This window comes from Cornus florida, unplaced genomic scaffold, assembly GCF_030987335.1.
Source record: "Cornus florida cultivar Cherokee Brave unplaced genomic scaffold, ASM3098733v1 CherokeeBrave_3.0.0_Hap2_Chr07, whole genome shotgun sequence".
NCBI classification, from domain to species: domain Eukaryota; kingdom Viridiplantae; phylum Streptophyta; class Magnoliopsida; order Cornales; family Cornaceae; genus Cornus; species Cornus florida.
The window spans coordinates 23,897,564-23,916,100 of record NW_026775577.1 but is presented as its reverse complement, the minus strand read 5'-3'; positions in this window follow the sequence as shown (position 1 = coordinate 23,916,100).

The following is an 18,537-nucleotide window of genomic DNA, read 5'->3' as shown; positions in this document are numbered from 1 at the left end:
GTGAATGCATTAACCCAGCAAATATTTTCCTCTTGGCCCCACATGCATTAATTGCTATCATTTTGACATATTAACCTGACTCAGTCTCACATAAAACACTTTATACAGTATTTCCAAAAAGGCACCTTATAGGACTCAATCTTGTCCAATATAAGATGCCTTCTCCTTCTTTCTTCTTTAATTTTTATTAATATTTTTTTTTATGTGTTCACCTGTAATGAATTTTTTTATTTTTACGTCTCTTTTTGGAAATGGACAAATTAAAAGATAATAAAATGAGGTTCACAATATGAAAAATGTTTCACAGTAGCTCAACACAACAATCCAAGAGAATTTAGTGGGAGTACGAGTCATTATGTCGGGGCAATAACAAAATTAAAAAGAGTTCACACTACAACAAGAAAATGGATAGTGGGAAACACTTTGTTCTAATTCATGGCTCCTGCCATGGTGCATGGTGCTGGTACAAGCTTGTCACCCTGCTCAAATCCGTCGGTCACTGGGTTACTGCTTTGGACCTCGGCGCGAGCGGGGTGGATCCGAGGCGGCTCGACCAACTCGCCACAATATCTGACTGCGTGCAACCATTGATGGACTTCATGGCCTCTCTGCCTCATGGTGAGAGGGTTGTCTTAGTTGGGCACAGTTACGGTGGCTTTTCCATTGCTCTAGCCATGGAGATCTCCGAGAAGATCTCTATTGCAGTTTTCGTCAAAGCCTTCATGCCGAATGATAGAGATCCATTGGTGACTTATTTTCTAGAAGTAAGTATCCCTAGTTGAATCGAAGTCTTGAATTTGTTCCAGGTTTATTGTTAAACTAAAATTTCTTTGATTTCAAATTCATTGTATCTGCAAAATTAAAGGATTATTGATAGAGATTTTGTGAGATATTTAGATTTGTGAAAAATTACAATGACACCCTCTTAGGTATGTCATATTAAGTGAAGTCATTTTTTAATAATAATATCCTTATCAGAATTATAATCCAAACAAGCCCTTAAATAGTTCAAAAGAAGACATTGCCCGGTAATATTTAAATCACATTTAAGACAGTAGAAAAGTCATATTTCCTCTTCAATTAACACCCACCACAAAAATGACGTCACATGCCCCTAGATCCCACCAATTTTAGTAGGTGTAATATATATATATCACAAATGCCCTAACAAAATATATGAAAAATGATTCCAAGAATATATTGAGTTGCTAGATCATGTTTGGGATTTTTATTAAAACACTTGGAAGTGTTTTTATTTTCAAATTTTGCTTTTAAACGGGTTTGGTAAAAAAAAAAAAAAAAAAAAAAGAAAGTACTTTTAAATATTAAAATTTTTAGCTAGATCAGTAAAGCTACGGAATGAAATTAAAATTTTTAACTTTTAAAACAATATTATCCCTCTATTATACCATTCTTTATAAAACCATGTATACTCTTATATGTTATCTGGTAGCACTGCATTGAGGAGCATTATTGTAAAATTAACAATAGACATGCTTAAGTATTTTAATTGTAAAAAGTAGGTGTAATGTATCATAAATGCTTAAGTACATTATTATGTGTCTTTTTTTTTGGACAAATAAATAAAAATAAATTGATAACTGAAATACTTACCAAACTTTTTTCGTGCAAAGCTTCAATTGTACAAAGCTTCTATCTTTTTTGTATTATTTCTCTTGTGTTTCACATGTTGTATTTGACATGTACATATACAGCAAATGCATCTCCAACGGTTATTATTTTTGGCACAAAACTAACTGTTTGGTTGTACTATGCCTTTTTGCATCAAATGCTTAATGAGGGATAGATTAGTCCAATTAATTGAGTTTTAAAGTTAAAAAGGTAAATTAACAAGTCAAAATGCAAGTTAGTCAATTCCCATGTGTCAGATGTTGCAGGTGGCCATTGGGAGGGAGTCTTTGTCAAGTTTATCAAACCTCAGGATTGTTATTACTAAAAATGAAAACACTCGACTTGTATATGAGAGTCAATATTATAAACCACAGGAGTGTCATTGTAATTTAATCACAGGGAGTGTTATTGTAATTTATTCTTAGATTTAGGTTGGCGAATTTAATTGTTAAAACTTGTTTTATTGAGTTGTAATATTTTTTGTTTATTTTGAGTCTCAATTTTTTCAGTTGAATGACAAGTGCCTAGATACCATGAAATGGGGTGAAACATCACTTAGACTAGGTCTATGAGTGAGCAGAATGTATGTTTGAGGTTTTGTTGGCTTAGGACTTGGGATATTTTTAATCAAGAAATTTAAATGCAGTGAAGTCTGACTGGTTACACTTTTGACTACTGGTCCAATTAGTCCCGATTGCAACTTATCGTGGAGTCCGGCCGGTCGCAATTATGGCCACTGGTCACACTTATCGTGATACTTACGGAATTTATGCTTTTTTTGTAAGATTTTATTCCGTTTAGCACCAAACTTCTTTACACGTCATATTACATTTTTTTATAAAGTACTCTCTTAGGTATTTAAACCTTTATAATCTCCAACCTTTGCAAGACTTTGGAAAGAACACCAAGAGATTTATTTTTGTGAGATATAAGTTTTTGTGTTGACAAATTTCGGTGTCAAAACTTATTGTTAGAGTTGTAATTTTAGATTTATTTTGTGTCTTACCGTCGAAGTTGATCTTCAAGTGTCTCATACAATTAGATTGGATGAAGTATCACTTAGAATAGGACTTAGGAAAAATGTGATTTTAATTGAAAAATTCCAAGTCTAAAAAGTCCATACGGTTGCACTTTAGTTCCAACCGATTGTACTTCAATAGAAAGGGTTGCAAAGATTTTTTCATAGGCCAAGTGCAACCGGTCGCACTTTACTTCAACTAGTCGCACTTGTCAAAATCCCCGCTCTTTGAAAATTGGCTAAGTACAACCGGTCGCACTTAGGTACAACTGGTCGCACTTAAATGATAGGTGCTGGATTTCAAATTTTGGAAACTTTAAGTTTCCTTTTTGCATCAAAACTCTTAGAGAGATCCTTATACAATTTTAACACTTCTTTCCATACAATATGAGGAATTTCTAGGCTATAAAAACCTCTCGAAACTTTTAAAACTTATGGTCCTCAATTAGAAAAAACATAAATTGATTTTTGGATCATTGTTGAAGCTTTTAGATAGAGATTTTGAAATATATATATATATATATATATATATATATATATATATGCTTCTATCTTTTTGAGAGCACACACTTAAACACATTGATTTAAGGTGATATTCTTCATCTGATCGAAACGAAATTCAGAGTTTACATCAATTTACATGGTTTAATTAAAGTAGTAGAATTCATTCACAATTCTTCATATCATTGAAAGGAATGGGAATCAATCACTATGAAGGGAACAGATCATTCGAGGGATGTCTGTGTTCTTATAGCAACCTATCTACAATGATTAAGAAATAAGCCTAAAGTCGAGAGAGTTTGGACGAGGAGTCGGAAACCAAAGGCATTTAACAACTAGTTCTTGGTAAAGTGGAGATGGTGTGAACCGGCCTCAGTCAGAGTTTGTAAATTTGCTTCAATATAGTAGATTGGTTTCACTAGAGACGACAAGGTTTCATTGAATTTTCTCCCAGAAGTGTTTCCAAGCTAAAATCTCGGTGTCATCTCTCAAACTCTACTCTACTTGCTTTACTTAATTGTTCATATTTGTGATTGTGGATGGTTAATTGTTAACCATTATGAGTAATTTAATCAATCAGAAAAATCAAGCAAATTGACCTATTCATTCCCTCTATGTTAATAAAACATCATTTCCAACTAAATTAATAGATAGCTTCCCCACCGCATAATGTACTCACAATTTTTACACTATTGTTGGAGCTCCACGAGATATTTTTGAGAGAAATATATATTTTTATATTTTTTAAAGCACACACATACACCTGAATCTTTTAGATGATACTCTTCATCTGATCGAAATAGTTTCAGAGACAACATCAGTTCACTTTGTTCGATTATAGGAGCATATTTCTTCCTTATATCTTCATAGTTTTAAAACAAAGAGAAATTAGTCATTACAAATGGATGAATAGTTTGTGCGATTGTGTTCTTCCAACAACCCATTTGGGGTTAGAAGAACACCACCAGCAATGTTTAAGATGTGAGATGTTATTTATTTTGGCAATTATCGTAGACATAAGAAGTCTAAGTTGTGTTGTAATTTAAATTACTTGGTTTATAAGTCATCAAGTTCAACAAGGATTACAAAACTGGGAAGGAGTTCAAACTTACCATACTTGAAGAGTTTGTGAAGAAAGGGGTAAGGACACTAATTCAGGAAGGAATATGAACAAGGTTGGACATTCTACACTTACTATGTTAGTCTGAAATTCCAGTAGAATGAAATAAGGCTGCAAGAATTCGAGTATTTAGGTCTGCCAACCTTGAACCGGTTCAGCTTCCTTGGATCGGTTCAAGATGCTCAAGTTTGAGTCACTGCCAAACTTAAACCGGTTCAGCCTCTTTGAACTGGTTCAAGATGTCCTGTTTGCAATATAACTTCAGTTTTTTTTTTTTTTTTGGAATCATTTCCCAATTGGTCTAGAATTATACCAAATCCTATGCACGAAATTTACCTTATTTTCAAAGGGATTAGGTCATTCTATACTCTATATAAACCAAGTTATATACATTGGTTTATTCACGGCTTTTACATTATTATTTAGATATTATTCAAAGCCTTAGGAAGATTATTTTTGCAAAAAATCGGAGTTGATTTTTCTGATATCTTTCTAGAACGCATACACAAAAACATAGAGTTTAGAATTGTGGTGTTCGAATTCTGATCGTGATCATACAGGCGTATTAACATCGATCAGATGAAGCAGATCTTCTTCTACATCATTCAGACAATTGAAGAACAGAAGTAAATGCAATCACACTTTGGAAAGGTTGGAGCATTCGTGGAGTGTTATTTGATCTACTTGCTACCCTTCTACAAATATCAAGTGTAAGCCTGATGTCAAGTTGCTGTTGGACGGGGAGTCACAAAGCTAAAGGATTGTCAGCGGTTGGTGTGGTGTAGAACGATAGGGTGTGAGCTAGAGTCAAAGTTCGATATACTTTGTTCCAAGCATAGTGGATTGGTTTACTTTGGACTGCACAAGTCCACGAGATTTTTCCCGTTACATTTTACGTATTTTATCAACTGGGGGTTTTCTCGCTAAGATCCTGGTGTTATCTCTAACTTTATACTTTGCTTTATTTTACTGCATGCAATTAATTATTTGACTGCTAAAATAAGTAAAGTTGGTAACGACGCAGATCTATTTTACAAAACCTAAAACTTTCCTATATACATTCCGCTGTGTACGACTCACATAAGATACATGGGACATTGGGATGAATGACCAAGTAGAGAATGCATTAGTACTGAAGTACTTTAGAGTATAAAGTGCACTATGTAGTTATTAGACATCAACTGATGAAGCAGAATTTTGGTATTAGTTTATGGCATCAAGATCCCCTCTACTGCGGTGGATGATTCTGAGCTAATGTAGACACATTTACTTCGAGAATGTAGCACTATGTAATAAGTCCATTTAATAGGTTGCAATTGTATGAAGTTGGACACTTACTAAATTGCACAGAAAAATATGTTATACACAAAGGTGTACTGGACAAGATTCAGGTTCATCTAGAGTATGATATTTTTTACTTCGTATTGCTATGAAAAATATATAAATAATTTATCACATCTCACTAGTTGACATAAAAGGGTTTACTAAACAACATCAAACTTCATATTTCTTGCGTGATTGTTTATTGCTTGTTTCTTTGTCATTCCACCGGTATAACATTTCATGCTATGTTTGGGGGTAGACATAACATTTCATGCTATGTTTGGGGGCACTGAATTAACGCCCAAGGTTCGGAATTAGAATAAATTTTGTTCAAAGTTGTAACCGAATTTGCTCCAATTCTAAATCCAAGCCTCCAATTTAATACTCCCAAACGCAACATAAATTTACTGCATGTAAATGAATTCTAAAAATATATCCATTTGTTTTCTCACATCTTTTGTTTTACAAAACAGTTCTTCAGAAGGAATTCGCCAGACTCTTTTACGGATAGCGAATTTACATATGATGGAGACCTGGAAAGCCCACCTTCTTCTGTAATCATAGGTACAGATTCCTTGACAAATATACTTTATAACAACTGCCAACCAGAGGTTAGTATTATAAGCAATTTCACACAAATAATTAGCAAAGAACAGTTTTTGTTGATGTGCATTCACATGTTGCATATATGCAGGACATTGAATTAGCTAAAATGTTGACAAGGCCAAGTGGCTTTTTCTTTGAAGACTTGATCAAGGAATCTCTGATAACAGAGAAGAAATATGGGTCGGTCAATCGGGCCTTTGTAGTGTGCGAAAAAGATCAAAGTATGAAGGAAGAATTCTAGAGATGGATGATTGAGAATAGTTCAACTAAAGAAGTGATGTCCATTGCTGGAGCTGACCATATGGCCATGCTTTCAAAACCCAAAGAGCTTTGTCTCTGTTTGCTAGAGATTGCTCTGAAATATCAATAAACAAGAAGGATAAGAATTTAATAAACCTGTTATATCTCAAAGATGAGATTTTGCATTACCGTGAATGCAAGTTCTAAGTTGTATTAGTAAAACATTTACATAAAATATAATAATTTACTTTGAACTAATTTTTATTTATTTATTTTACCTCCGGCTCAAGCGCTCTGTTTTTGTTTGATTTTAAGATCACTTTCTTTACAAATTTGTCGTTTTTGTTATGTGAAATGTAACTTGGGTGACAGTATATCATTCCTCTTAACACTTGAAGTTATTGCAAATGAAAATTTCATGTTATTGGCATTCATATATATATATATATGTAGATAAAATATATAGATATGGGTAAAATGCAAAAAATTCTTCTGAATTATTGGCCAATTTGCAATAAACTCTAAAATACAAAAGTTGCAAAAAATCTTTTGAACTATACACTATTGTTGCACATGTTCCCATCCGGTGATCCGCCGGTTGATCGCTGGTTGAATCTCATCGTTAAAATATCATGTGCACTCACAATGTCACATGACCCATAATGTTTAATTTAAAGACCATAACACCCTTATACGTAATGTAAAAGTATTGTTTGTTGGAAACAATTTCCACCCTTTTATCCAAGAATATATAATTAAAAGATATCATATAATTGGGTTTAGTTTGTAATTCTGCAAACTGTTTTCGAATAGAAAACTGTTTTCAGATAATTATAAAAGTCAGTTATCTATAGGCTTTTTTATAACTCAATTTTCATAAAATAGTTTTCAGAAAACTCAACCAATGAGTGTTATTTTTTGTACAAAAAAATAAAAACTGTTCTAAGAGTTACAAACTAAGCAGGCCCATAGTAACTAAAATGGAATATTGATATAATAGTAGTTGCATTGTCTTCAAAAACTAAACCATGCCCTAAATGTTTATTTGATTTCCCATCTTTTATACTTTAATATTGTTAAAGATAATAAAAATGAGCAACTAGTACTATAAATATAACATTTTAACTAAACAAAATTGAACAAAACATAATTAGCAAGAACAAAATAGATAATTGCTTTATCAATTTATATAAAGAGTAGCCATAAAATTTGTCGTCTGACACGTGCCAATTAAAAATATTAGCATATATGATGTTGGGGTTGAAATTCGCCGTGGCCTGGTTCGACACTGTTTCCTACAAAACAAAGACGGTTAAGTCAAATACCAGTGTGGTGCCGGCCATAGACCTTCCGACAATCAAGTTAGTGGGAGTTTCTAGAGAAAAAATTTCTATCGTAATTGTTCAAGTAGGATTTTTTTATATGTATACCTTATTCCCGAGTCGTCTCATATTTATGGTCTCTTGTTGATATAGTCGATTGAGTTTATTAAAGATTGGATTTATCTTTAATAACAACTTCCCTTATCCTTGTTAACCGAATATTGTCGTTCTTATTGTAGACTCTGTCACCGTTTGAAAGTCAAAGAAGTCTGGCGGCTGGTCAACACTTAGTTACCTCTATCGTTAGGTCAAGGTAGGTTTATTTTTCACTATCAGTTGCCCCCTATTTCTGGATACGTTTCGGACCAAGGAAATAGTGATTAATATGTATATATACTTTCTTATATTTTATTTATTTCATTTTTATTACGAATCCCCTTCCAAAGAGCTTTGTCTAATGCGTCGATGATCGTGATGGATTGGTTGCTGGAGACGTCGTCGGTGAAGACATTCATCTTTTAGTTCTTGAATCTCTCTCTCATTCACCAATTTCTCAGTTCTGGCTCGTCATTAGCATCATGTGTTTCATCATCAGTTTTGGCTCATCATCAGCATCGTGGCTTAACATTATCTGCAGGAAGAGCAGTGACAACAATCGGTAGTGCAAAACCTAAGGACTCGATGATGTTACTTGGAGAAGAACTTGTCCAATAATACGGCCAATCGCTGTTGGAATCAATGGAAACCTCTCGCCATCAACAGAGCACTCACCTCTTTCCAAACCACTCTCTTCTATCTTTCTCACCACTTTCATCATTGTTATCTAACCCTAACCCATTATCAGTTCAAAGACGAAAGTTGGGTGGTAGCTGAAAAGATGGCCCAAGAAGTGATGTGTATTGTTCAACCCATTAGCGAAATCGCAAAAATCTTCCATGATTTCCAATTTCTTGAGAGGATCCATAGCCAAAGTAAGGAATTGGACATTTGATGTCGTATCGATGGGTTCAACTAAGAGTCTTAGCGAAGTGAATAAGGCTGCAAATGAACCGAGCTAAGCTGATCATGAACAGCTCGGGCTCGTTTCGCTAAGGGCTCGGCTCAGGCTCGTTCGTTAAGCAAACGAGTCAAGCTCGAGCCCAATTTCTAGGCTCATTTAGTAAATGAGCCGAGCCCGAACAACATTAGGCTCGGCTCGTATGGGCTCGTGAACAAGACTCGTGTAAGGCTCATTTAGATTCGTGAATAAGGCTCGTTTATTGGCCATTTATAAATTTTTAATCCAGCCTATATGTGTGAGTCCATTACAATTATATATGATAAGCCCATTTGAAAACCAACTACAATCTAAATAACAAAGCCCAAAAAATAATGGCCCATATTCATTTTAAAGACCCAACTCATTTAAGTTTACAAATAAACCCTATTCTACTTTCATTCTCTACCACGAACGAAGCAATGGTAGCCCCTCTCATTTTTTATATTATCTTATTTCCTTCTTTGCAACGTTTCTGAAGTTATGTATGTACATATATATAAATATATATATATATATATATATATATATATAGATCTATAGCTTTGATATATTTATGATATATTTGTGTTTTATATATACACTAGTTTTGCATTATAGTTACTTATATACATGTGTGCTGTGCATGTATAGGTGTTGTGTATCTGTGTGCGCTAAATTTGTGTGTGTGTTGTGTATCTAATTAAAGAAGCAAGCAGCTAGCTATTCTAAAGGTTGATTTCACTTTCAAGGGCTACTTTGATGACTTCCATCTATCTACGCAAATCTTACTACACGAAAAATGCCCTTTTTACCTTCCCCAAAAAAAAAAAAGAAAAAGAAAAAGAAAAATTGCTCTTTTTTAGTGGTTCTTCATTTATTCTGATATTTTTGTTCGGCTATTTGGGCAAGCTTGAGAGTTGAGAGCCTCCTTAATATGTGCGCAGCCGAGCCCGAGCTCATAGATTTTCTGACTAGCAGAGCTCGAGCCTGGCAATTTTAGGCTCGCCCGAGCCCGAGCACCTCCTTGATTGTGGTGAGCCGAGCCCGAGCATGCCAAAGCTCGGCTCGGCTCGGCTCATTTGTAGCCTTAGGGTGGTTATGGACGATGGTGTGGTGAAGGGGAATATGGGTGGTGGTGGGCCTAAGTTGGGGTAGTTATGGAGGTTGTGGTGCTAGAGACTAGTGATTGATGGTTGTGGAGGTTGCAATAGTGACTGGTGAGTGGAGAGAGAAGAAATATGCATGGGATGTGTGTACATTGACTGAGGCTACTTTGGTCATTTTAGGTGGTCAAAGGGTAAATATGTACTTTCATCATATTTGGGGTGTTTTTGTTTAGTTTACCAAACCTGAGGGTACCATTGTCCAAAAGATGCCTAAGTTGTATTTACTCATCTTTAAGGCAAACCTAGGGGGTGTGAGTGCAATTTACCCTATTTTTTTAAAAATGTAACGATCCAAATCCAGGGGATCAGGATTGTTAACCGGGTCCTAACCCAACCCGAGAACACTAAGGATAAAATGGTTATTATGGATCATACAATACATTAAGGATCTAAGTGATGTCGTAATGGTTATATCTAGTCGTTTCAGTTCATTATCTAAGAAATCAACTTAGTTTTCAAATCGATCATTTTTAGGGTTTTTAAGGGTAAAATAGTCATTTTAAGCCACGATACTCGCATTTAGGCGTGGCCCTGTCATTCTAAGCACCCTAGAGGCTAAGTAGGACCCACACGTTGAAAATTAAAACCATTAGAAAAACTTAAACAAAAAGTCCCCAGGGTCCTTAGCCGAGCGTTTGGCCCATGCCCTCCGATGACTAAGAAGACATCCCTGATTACCCTTATGCGCGCTGGGTTAACCCCTCTCCGAGCGCTTGGCCTCAGCCTCCTAAGCGCTCGCTTAAGGGAATTTCGACACTAGAATAATCGCCCGCTGCTTGAACGCTTGGAGGTGTTCGGAAAAATGGGCTTTAGCCTTTCTTCGTCTCCGATCTCACCCTCGAACCTAAAATTTGGTCATTTTGACCTTACTTCCTTGTCCTAACTCACCGTATATATAAACATAGAATCATCACGATGATTACATCGAATTAAACATTGAATTACATCATTAGGTTGCATTTCATTTCAAATCTCTAAAGTAGAATATAACCATCACTTTTATCATTTACATGCCCTAAATGTTTCAAGGATAATCCAAAAAAATATAGATACAAGTTTGGACTCTTACGGTCCGAATTACAACACTTTATAAAAATATTATAATCTATCAAGCATTAGTTACAAAAGATTACAAAAAGTTGTTTCCATCAACCCTAACTACACTTGTGAGGGTTCGTCATCAACTACGTCCTTATCATGATCTGAAAATTGTTAAAGGAAGGAGTGAGCATGGAGGCTCATTAGAAGATACCTAAAGCGCCAACTTTGGGCTCCCTTGAGCCACAAAACATACAATAAGGTTAAAGAAGAATCGGGATCATACTTTGGGGATTTTATGAAATTTAAATTACAATTTGATTTAATTAAAGACTTTTATACTATTTCACATACTTTTGAATGAAATGCAATGCAATGCATAACCGTTCCCAAACTTGGTCTCAAACCGATCCAATTCAGACATAACTCGCTAAACGACTTTACCAAGCGGGTTAGTGCCCAAAATAACCATTTAGGTCTTAGTTTTACTCTGAGATTTGATGTCCAAGTCTTCCACTATTTGATTTTGCATTCAATTCCAAGTTGACAACCAATGTTTAATTGTGACTTGTGGTTTTGGTTATTAGCGATCTAATGTTGTTAAGTACATTTATGTATTATGATTTTTAATGAATCATCGCAGTTTTAATGTTGTTAAGTACATTTATGCTATATTGTTCAAATGTAACTTAGAAATGATCCTATAGATTCATTTGGAACATAGATGTTAGATGACATGACCCACTTTAGGCATTTTCGAATTTTAGATTTCAAGTTGATAACTTTGATAACCTATATATTGTTGCGTTGTATCGTATGCTCTTATATTGTTTAATTGCATAAAAATGTGGTTTATGCTAAAAATGTTTTAAGGTAGCTTAGGATGCTCCTTGGGTCTCACGTTTGACATAGACGTTAGGTGGAATGAACCACAAGTATTAATTTATACAAATTTGTAAAAAATTAGGTCTATGCATGCTCATTCCCTACGAGTAACTTGTTTACTCACCCCAAAGTTATCGGATTATTTTTCAGGTACGGATACCTTAGTTTGGGATGCACAACATCCCTAGTTCGTTTCGATGGATTGAAGTTCATTTAAGTGTATTCTTGTTCACATGCAAGTGTTAGCATGTTTAAGTTTTGCTTATAAAATTGTGACACATAGCTAGGTTCAATATGCCGTTTTTGCCTTATGATATGTAAAGTATACTTAAATACACTATTTGGAACCTATTTGATATGTATGATTTAAGGCCAAAGGCCATAAACTTTAAAGTTCAAGTGTAATTTTCCTAACTTCGAATTAAGTTTTGCCTTTGAAATGTAATTTTCCTAACTTTGAAGGTTTGGCATGTGATTTGGAATAAATGATATGTAATAAAGCTATGGGCCATTGTAACACATTTTAATATGGAAAGTACATTTGTTGGCATGCTTGCACAGCTTTACAGATTTGTTTTTGGACCAATTCATAATGGAAATTGAGGCTTGGGTTAAGCCTCAACATTTTTGGTGTATAACAGGTCTTTCGGCACCATTTCGAGTCATTTCGGCCGATCGAAAGGTCATTTCGGTCGACCGTTGCCTTTTAGGATTTGTTTGTATGGTAAAAAGTCATTTTCCAGTAGCTTTCGCACTGTTTAGGTCACAAGCGGTCGACCAGTTCTTCGTTTCGGTTGACCTAAATGATTTTCCTTCATTTTACAGATTTTGGTCCATTCTGGGTTCATTTCAGTTGACCAAAATGCCATTTCGGTCGACCTCAATGCTTTAGTTCTTTACTCTTCAGTTTTGGGATAACACTATTGATTTGACTTGAAACGGTCATAACTTCTTAATTTCTAATCCAAATGGGGTGATTCTTAAGCCTAAATTCAAGGATTTTGAGTCAGCTTTCTAATGGTACCAATTCCATTCTTAGATTCAAATCACAGTTAGAGTTATTCATATTTTAGTGAGACAGTGTCAGATTTTGTTTAAACTAGGAATGGGAGTCTTGTGGGAATCTGGCCAAAGTTCTTAGAACCTCTTAAAATGTTGTGAAATGATTAGTTTAGGTTATGTGGATCTCATTTGACTTGCTTAGAGTCAAATCTCCCTTCTCATTTGTAAATTGACCTTTTTACCCCTTGATTAACGAATTTTTGCCCGTTTTGACTCTCGTTTGCTCTTTCATTCTCTTCGAGTTCCGTGACTTCATGGATGTCACATTGGTGTCTTAAAGATGATTTATATCTCTAGAGAATTTGATGTTATCTTTCACTTCTGTATTTCAGACCCGTTACCGGGTAAACTTTTGGGTCATCACTGTCGCTCCGGGTTACAAAACTTGGGTCGTCACAATCCTAAACATAATACAAGAATTGTTGAAATTGAAAATGTCAGATTCATTAAGAATGGTGAAGTTAGTGTGAGTGATAAAAAATAAGAATGTGATCATTCAAGAAGTTCGGGTACAAATTCATTTACCCATAACTTCAAAGGAAATGATTATTTCTTCAGTTGTTGAACCATATAATAACGAAGAACAATTGAATAATCAACAACTCTATGATGAGATTGTCACCAATGAATAGATTGCAACAGAACAATAGAGGACTAACATTAAGAATATTTCAAAGAGAAAGGAGATTTGCTATTCCGAATAACTATATGATATATCTGCAAGAATATGATTTTGATAGTGAGATATATAAGGATCTGGTTACATATTCACAAGTCATTGACAATAATGATTTTACTAAATGGATTAATGCCATGAATGAAGAGATTATAAAGAAACATTCTCTACAGTATTTAAGAAGGATTCTCTTAAAAATATCATCGCATTAGTAACTTATTATGATTTAGAGTTACATCAAATGGATGTGAATACAACTTTTATCAATGGGAGTTTAGAAGAGGAAGTCCGTATGGAACAACTTGAAAGCTTCACATTAGAGGGTAAAAAATATATGGTCTATAAACTTAAGATGTCAATATATGAACTTAAACAAGCTTCCTAACAATGGTATTTTAAGTTCAATGATACCATTATTTCTTTTGGTATTAAGGAAAACACTGTTGATTAGTGTATATACTAGAAAGTTAGTGGGAGTAAGTTTATATTTCTGATTCCATATATTGATAATATTTTGTTTGCTAGTAGTGATCTTAGTTTATTATAAGAATTTAAAAGTTATCTCTAAAAACTTTGAAATAAAATATATGAATGAGGCATCCTATGTGATAGGAATAGAAATATTTCGTGACAGATCATGTGAATTTTTAGGATTGTCTCAGAAAACAAATACTGAAAGAGTTCTAGAAGATTTGGTATGGAACATTGTTCAACCAGTATTGTCCCATACATAAAACAGGATAAATTTAGCCTAATGCAATCCCAAAGAATGAGTTAGCTAGAAGGTAAAGAAACAAAAAATATTTCTTATGTATATATTGTGGAGTTTGATGTATATACAAGTTGGTAAGGGATAAAAGATTATATGCTTACACTTAGGAAGACATTTTTATGAATATGTGGATAATAATTAATTCACAATTAATTATTTGTTCTTTTTAGCTGAAGGAATAATATAATGAAAAAGTGTAAAGTAATTTATTATTATTTTGTCTATTATGAATTTTTAATTTTTAGCATGCTTTGAGGTTATAATCTATGGTTGCAGAATTTATTTCAGGACTTGAAGTTATGGGTACCATTTTCAGATTGTTGAAAAATTTATGTTGCAATTGTTGATCTTCTTGTATGAAAAATGATAGTTATTCTAAAGTTGAAATACTTTATCATTAAAGAAGATATTTAGAAATAATGAGTGTCTATTGAACATAAAAGCACACAACTTATGATTGTAATATATTAACGAATGGACTACCATCCAAGACATTTATGAAATAAGTTGAAAGAATGGGTCTTGAATATAGTTAATGATGATTATTTTTTAATTATGGATTACTGAACAGTGCTTTTATATATTTGATGTTTTGCGCTCATTAAATGTGTTTATGATATTTCCTATTAATTAATGTACATGTACGTATTGTTTTAATAAGTGGTAATAGGAATAGTCTTGGAAAAGACATTATTGTTAGATCATTATTGATATTCTCATTTATAGACTATGTTGAATAGGTTACTGGTGTTGTGGTACATGGAAGGGACTATATCATTTAGTAATATATAACCGCCATGACTAGCATTGGTAATTTATTTATTATGGTATTTATGATGACCAACTTAATGACTCAATCTGATTTATGGTGCACACTAATGACTATTTTACTAAAACACTACAGAAGTTATCATATGGGCCAAGTGGGAGAATGTATGATTATTTATTAATTGTGTGGCCCACATGATTTGGACATGTGATATATTTCATTAATTAGTAGTTATGTAAATAGATATCAGATTAATATTGTATTATTTGGTCAACTTTTAAATTACCTTTTTGGTAATCAATTATTGAAAAAGTGTCTTCCTATTTATTCCTTACTTTGATGGAAAGTGGAATTAAAGTTACTAAAAAGAAAACTGATCATCTCTTTGCCTTTATAAAAGTGCATATTCCCATCTATTATGTATGCTAATAAAAACAACACGTATAATGTTTATGTGTGCAAAAGGCCAAGAGAGATAAATCAGTTTCAACACGTTTTACTATTGTTTGTACTTGCAGTTTATCACGTTATTCATTAAGCAGAAATGATTTTGGTGTTTGGCTTGATCTTTATGAGATTTGCAATTACAGATCGAGGTATTTATATCTAACTATATTTATTTATGCATTATAAGAATGTGAGAATAATGAAGTTCTAAGATTATAGGATTCATGTTTATTTGTGATGAATGGTTTCCACAAATAATTATATTTTACACATAGATGTTTCAGTAAATGGGTTTTCCCCATCCCAAGTCATCCTACCTTTTAGACCATATGACCCTCTTTGATCATAGAAGGAGGAATTGAAACTTTTTGTTAATTGTGGTAAAATGATAGCTCACCAAAGCACCTCGTCAAAGTTTTGCATAATTCTATAAAATTTGTTCCATTTATTTTTAAAATCTGCTCTCAATGAATTTTATATTAATTTTAATTGACTGGACATACAAATGACTTGATATGTCCGGCGCACCCAATATCTTACTCAAAGCTAGGAGTCTTAGAAAATGCGAGAAGCTTACTGGCAAAGCCCACAACTCTCGATCTATTCGGGGTAAAAGTTTGGTTAATGTACTAAAAAGTAAAGGAAAAAGCTACATAAACAATCTAGTTGTGATAGAGAAGTCGAACTCAAACTAATTCAATTGCATTTATTTAAGTTGGATGACATTATAATGACACTATTGTTAATCATAATGATATCATCTTCACTCTCATAAAATCCACAATTTAATCCAAAAATTAAACTACTTATCATTTTCTTAAACAATATACTACGTATTATTTTTCTTCTCTAGGAACAGGTTCCTTTTATGCTGAAGGGAGGATATATTAATTGGTAGTTTTATAGATATGCTTTCACTAATAATTATAATATAATTTTTCTTATAATATCAGTCTTAAAATTAATATTCATAAAAAAATATAATCTAAAAATGATAAAAAATGCCACTTAAATAAATAAAGATGATAAATTATATGACAAAGGAAAGAATATAGAGAAGAGGAAATTAACAATAACATTTTAAATGAGAAGTGGTAAAGAAAAACAAATGTTAAAGAATTAATTTTCCTTTACCAAATTATTTCAATTTGAATATTCTCAAAGATATAATTTATTTTAAGAAGCATCATGTTAATTAAACACTCTTAAACAAAGAATAATGATAGGGAGACCGAAGAATTAACCCCGAAGAAGTACCGAATTTGACGTGTTTTTGTCCACCTTATCTATTTAAACAGTTTTCAAAAAATAATTGTTTAACACGTGATAAGAATGGCCAACCACGTCAAATTCAATATTAATTCGGGAATTCTTTTTCGGTTCCCCTATCATTACTCTTAAACAAAATAGAAAAATACTTTAAGGAATTATACAAGTAGTTATAGAATTTTTCGTTTAACAAGTGAAGAGTAAAAATATTAGTACACATGCTATTATTATTGTTATTGGTACTTTTGTCAATTTTAATTAAACAATTGAAAAGTCGATTATTCGTTTCAAGATATCTTTACTCTTTTTCTTGTTAATTTTTGGCAATAGATATCTTTACTCTTTAACATTACATACATATTTATAATTTATATACAATGGCGATAGTGATCAGGCTAATCAATAACTATTCTATAACTTTTTATTTTTTAAATTTTTTTTCAAAACTAAAAATACACTTGCACACCAACTTTTTCTCTTACATAACTTGATCTTTTGATCAAGTTCTTAAAGGTGTAGAGGCATCCAATATTACTAAGCCTTGGTAATTTGTTATTCTATAACTTGCACTCACTGACTTTTTATTAATCTACTTTCCCATATCTTTTGCAGTCATTTATTATACTTACAAATATATATATATATATATATATATATAAAGTAGGACTCTGTTATGTTGTTTGTTAGAAAGTCAACTCGTGCAATACTATTATAACATATTGTTACTGAGTTAGGATGAACTTGGTAAGGCGTCACATCACTCCTCCAAAAAAAAAAAATTTCAGTGTAATTTTCACAATCCTATCAAATATAATTTTCCTCGTAACACATGCATTGCTTTCATTTTCACCCTTACACACCTATATTATATTACTACTATTTCGTATATGTTATATATATAATATATAGGGAAATTTATATATAAGTAGTAGCAGCAAAGGTATATTACCCGTACATGAACGTTGTCTGCATATTTTGTAACGACCCAGTCCACCACATGGTATGATATTGTCCGCTTTGGTCCTGAGCCCGCATGGTTTTGCTCTTGGGCTTTACCTCAAAAGGCCTCATACCAATTGGAGATGACACACTTACATATAAGCACTTCACATTTCCCTCTCCCAGGCGATGTGGGACTTGTGCACTTGCAGCTCACCAGTGTGGTAACCTGTCAGTGTCTCTCGCACCCGCCCACGGCACACCCACCCACAGGGTCATCACAATCCGCCCCCCTTGGAGGCCCGATGTCCTCATCGGAACACTTTCGACTGGGTCAGGCTCTGATAACATTTGTAACGACCCACTCCACTACATGGTATGATATCGTCCGCTTTGGGCCTGAGCCCGCACGATTTTGCTCTTGGGCTTTACCCCAAAAGGCCTCATACTAATTGGAGATGACATACTTACATATAAGCACTTCACCTTTCCTCTACCCAGGCGATGTGGGAATGTGCACCCGTAACTCGCCAATGTGGTAGACTGATAGTGTCTCTTGCACCTGCCCACGGCACACCCACCCACAAGGTCATCACAATCCACCCCCTTGGAGACCCAACGTCCCCATCGGCACACTTCCGGCTCGGTCAGGCTCTGATACCATTTGTAACGACCCACTCCACCACATGGTATGATATTATCTGCTTTGGGCCTGAGCCTGCACGGTTTTGCTC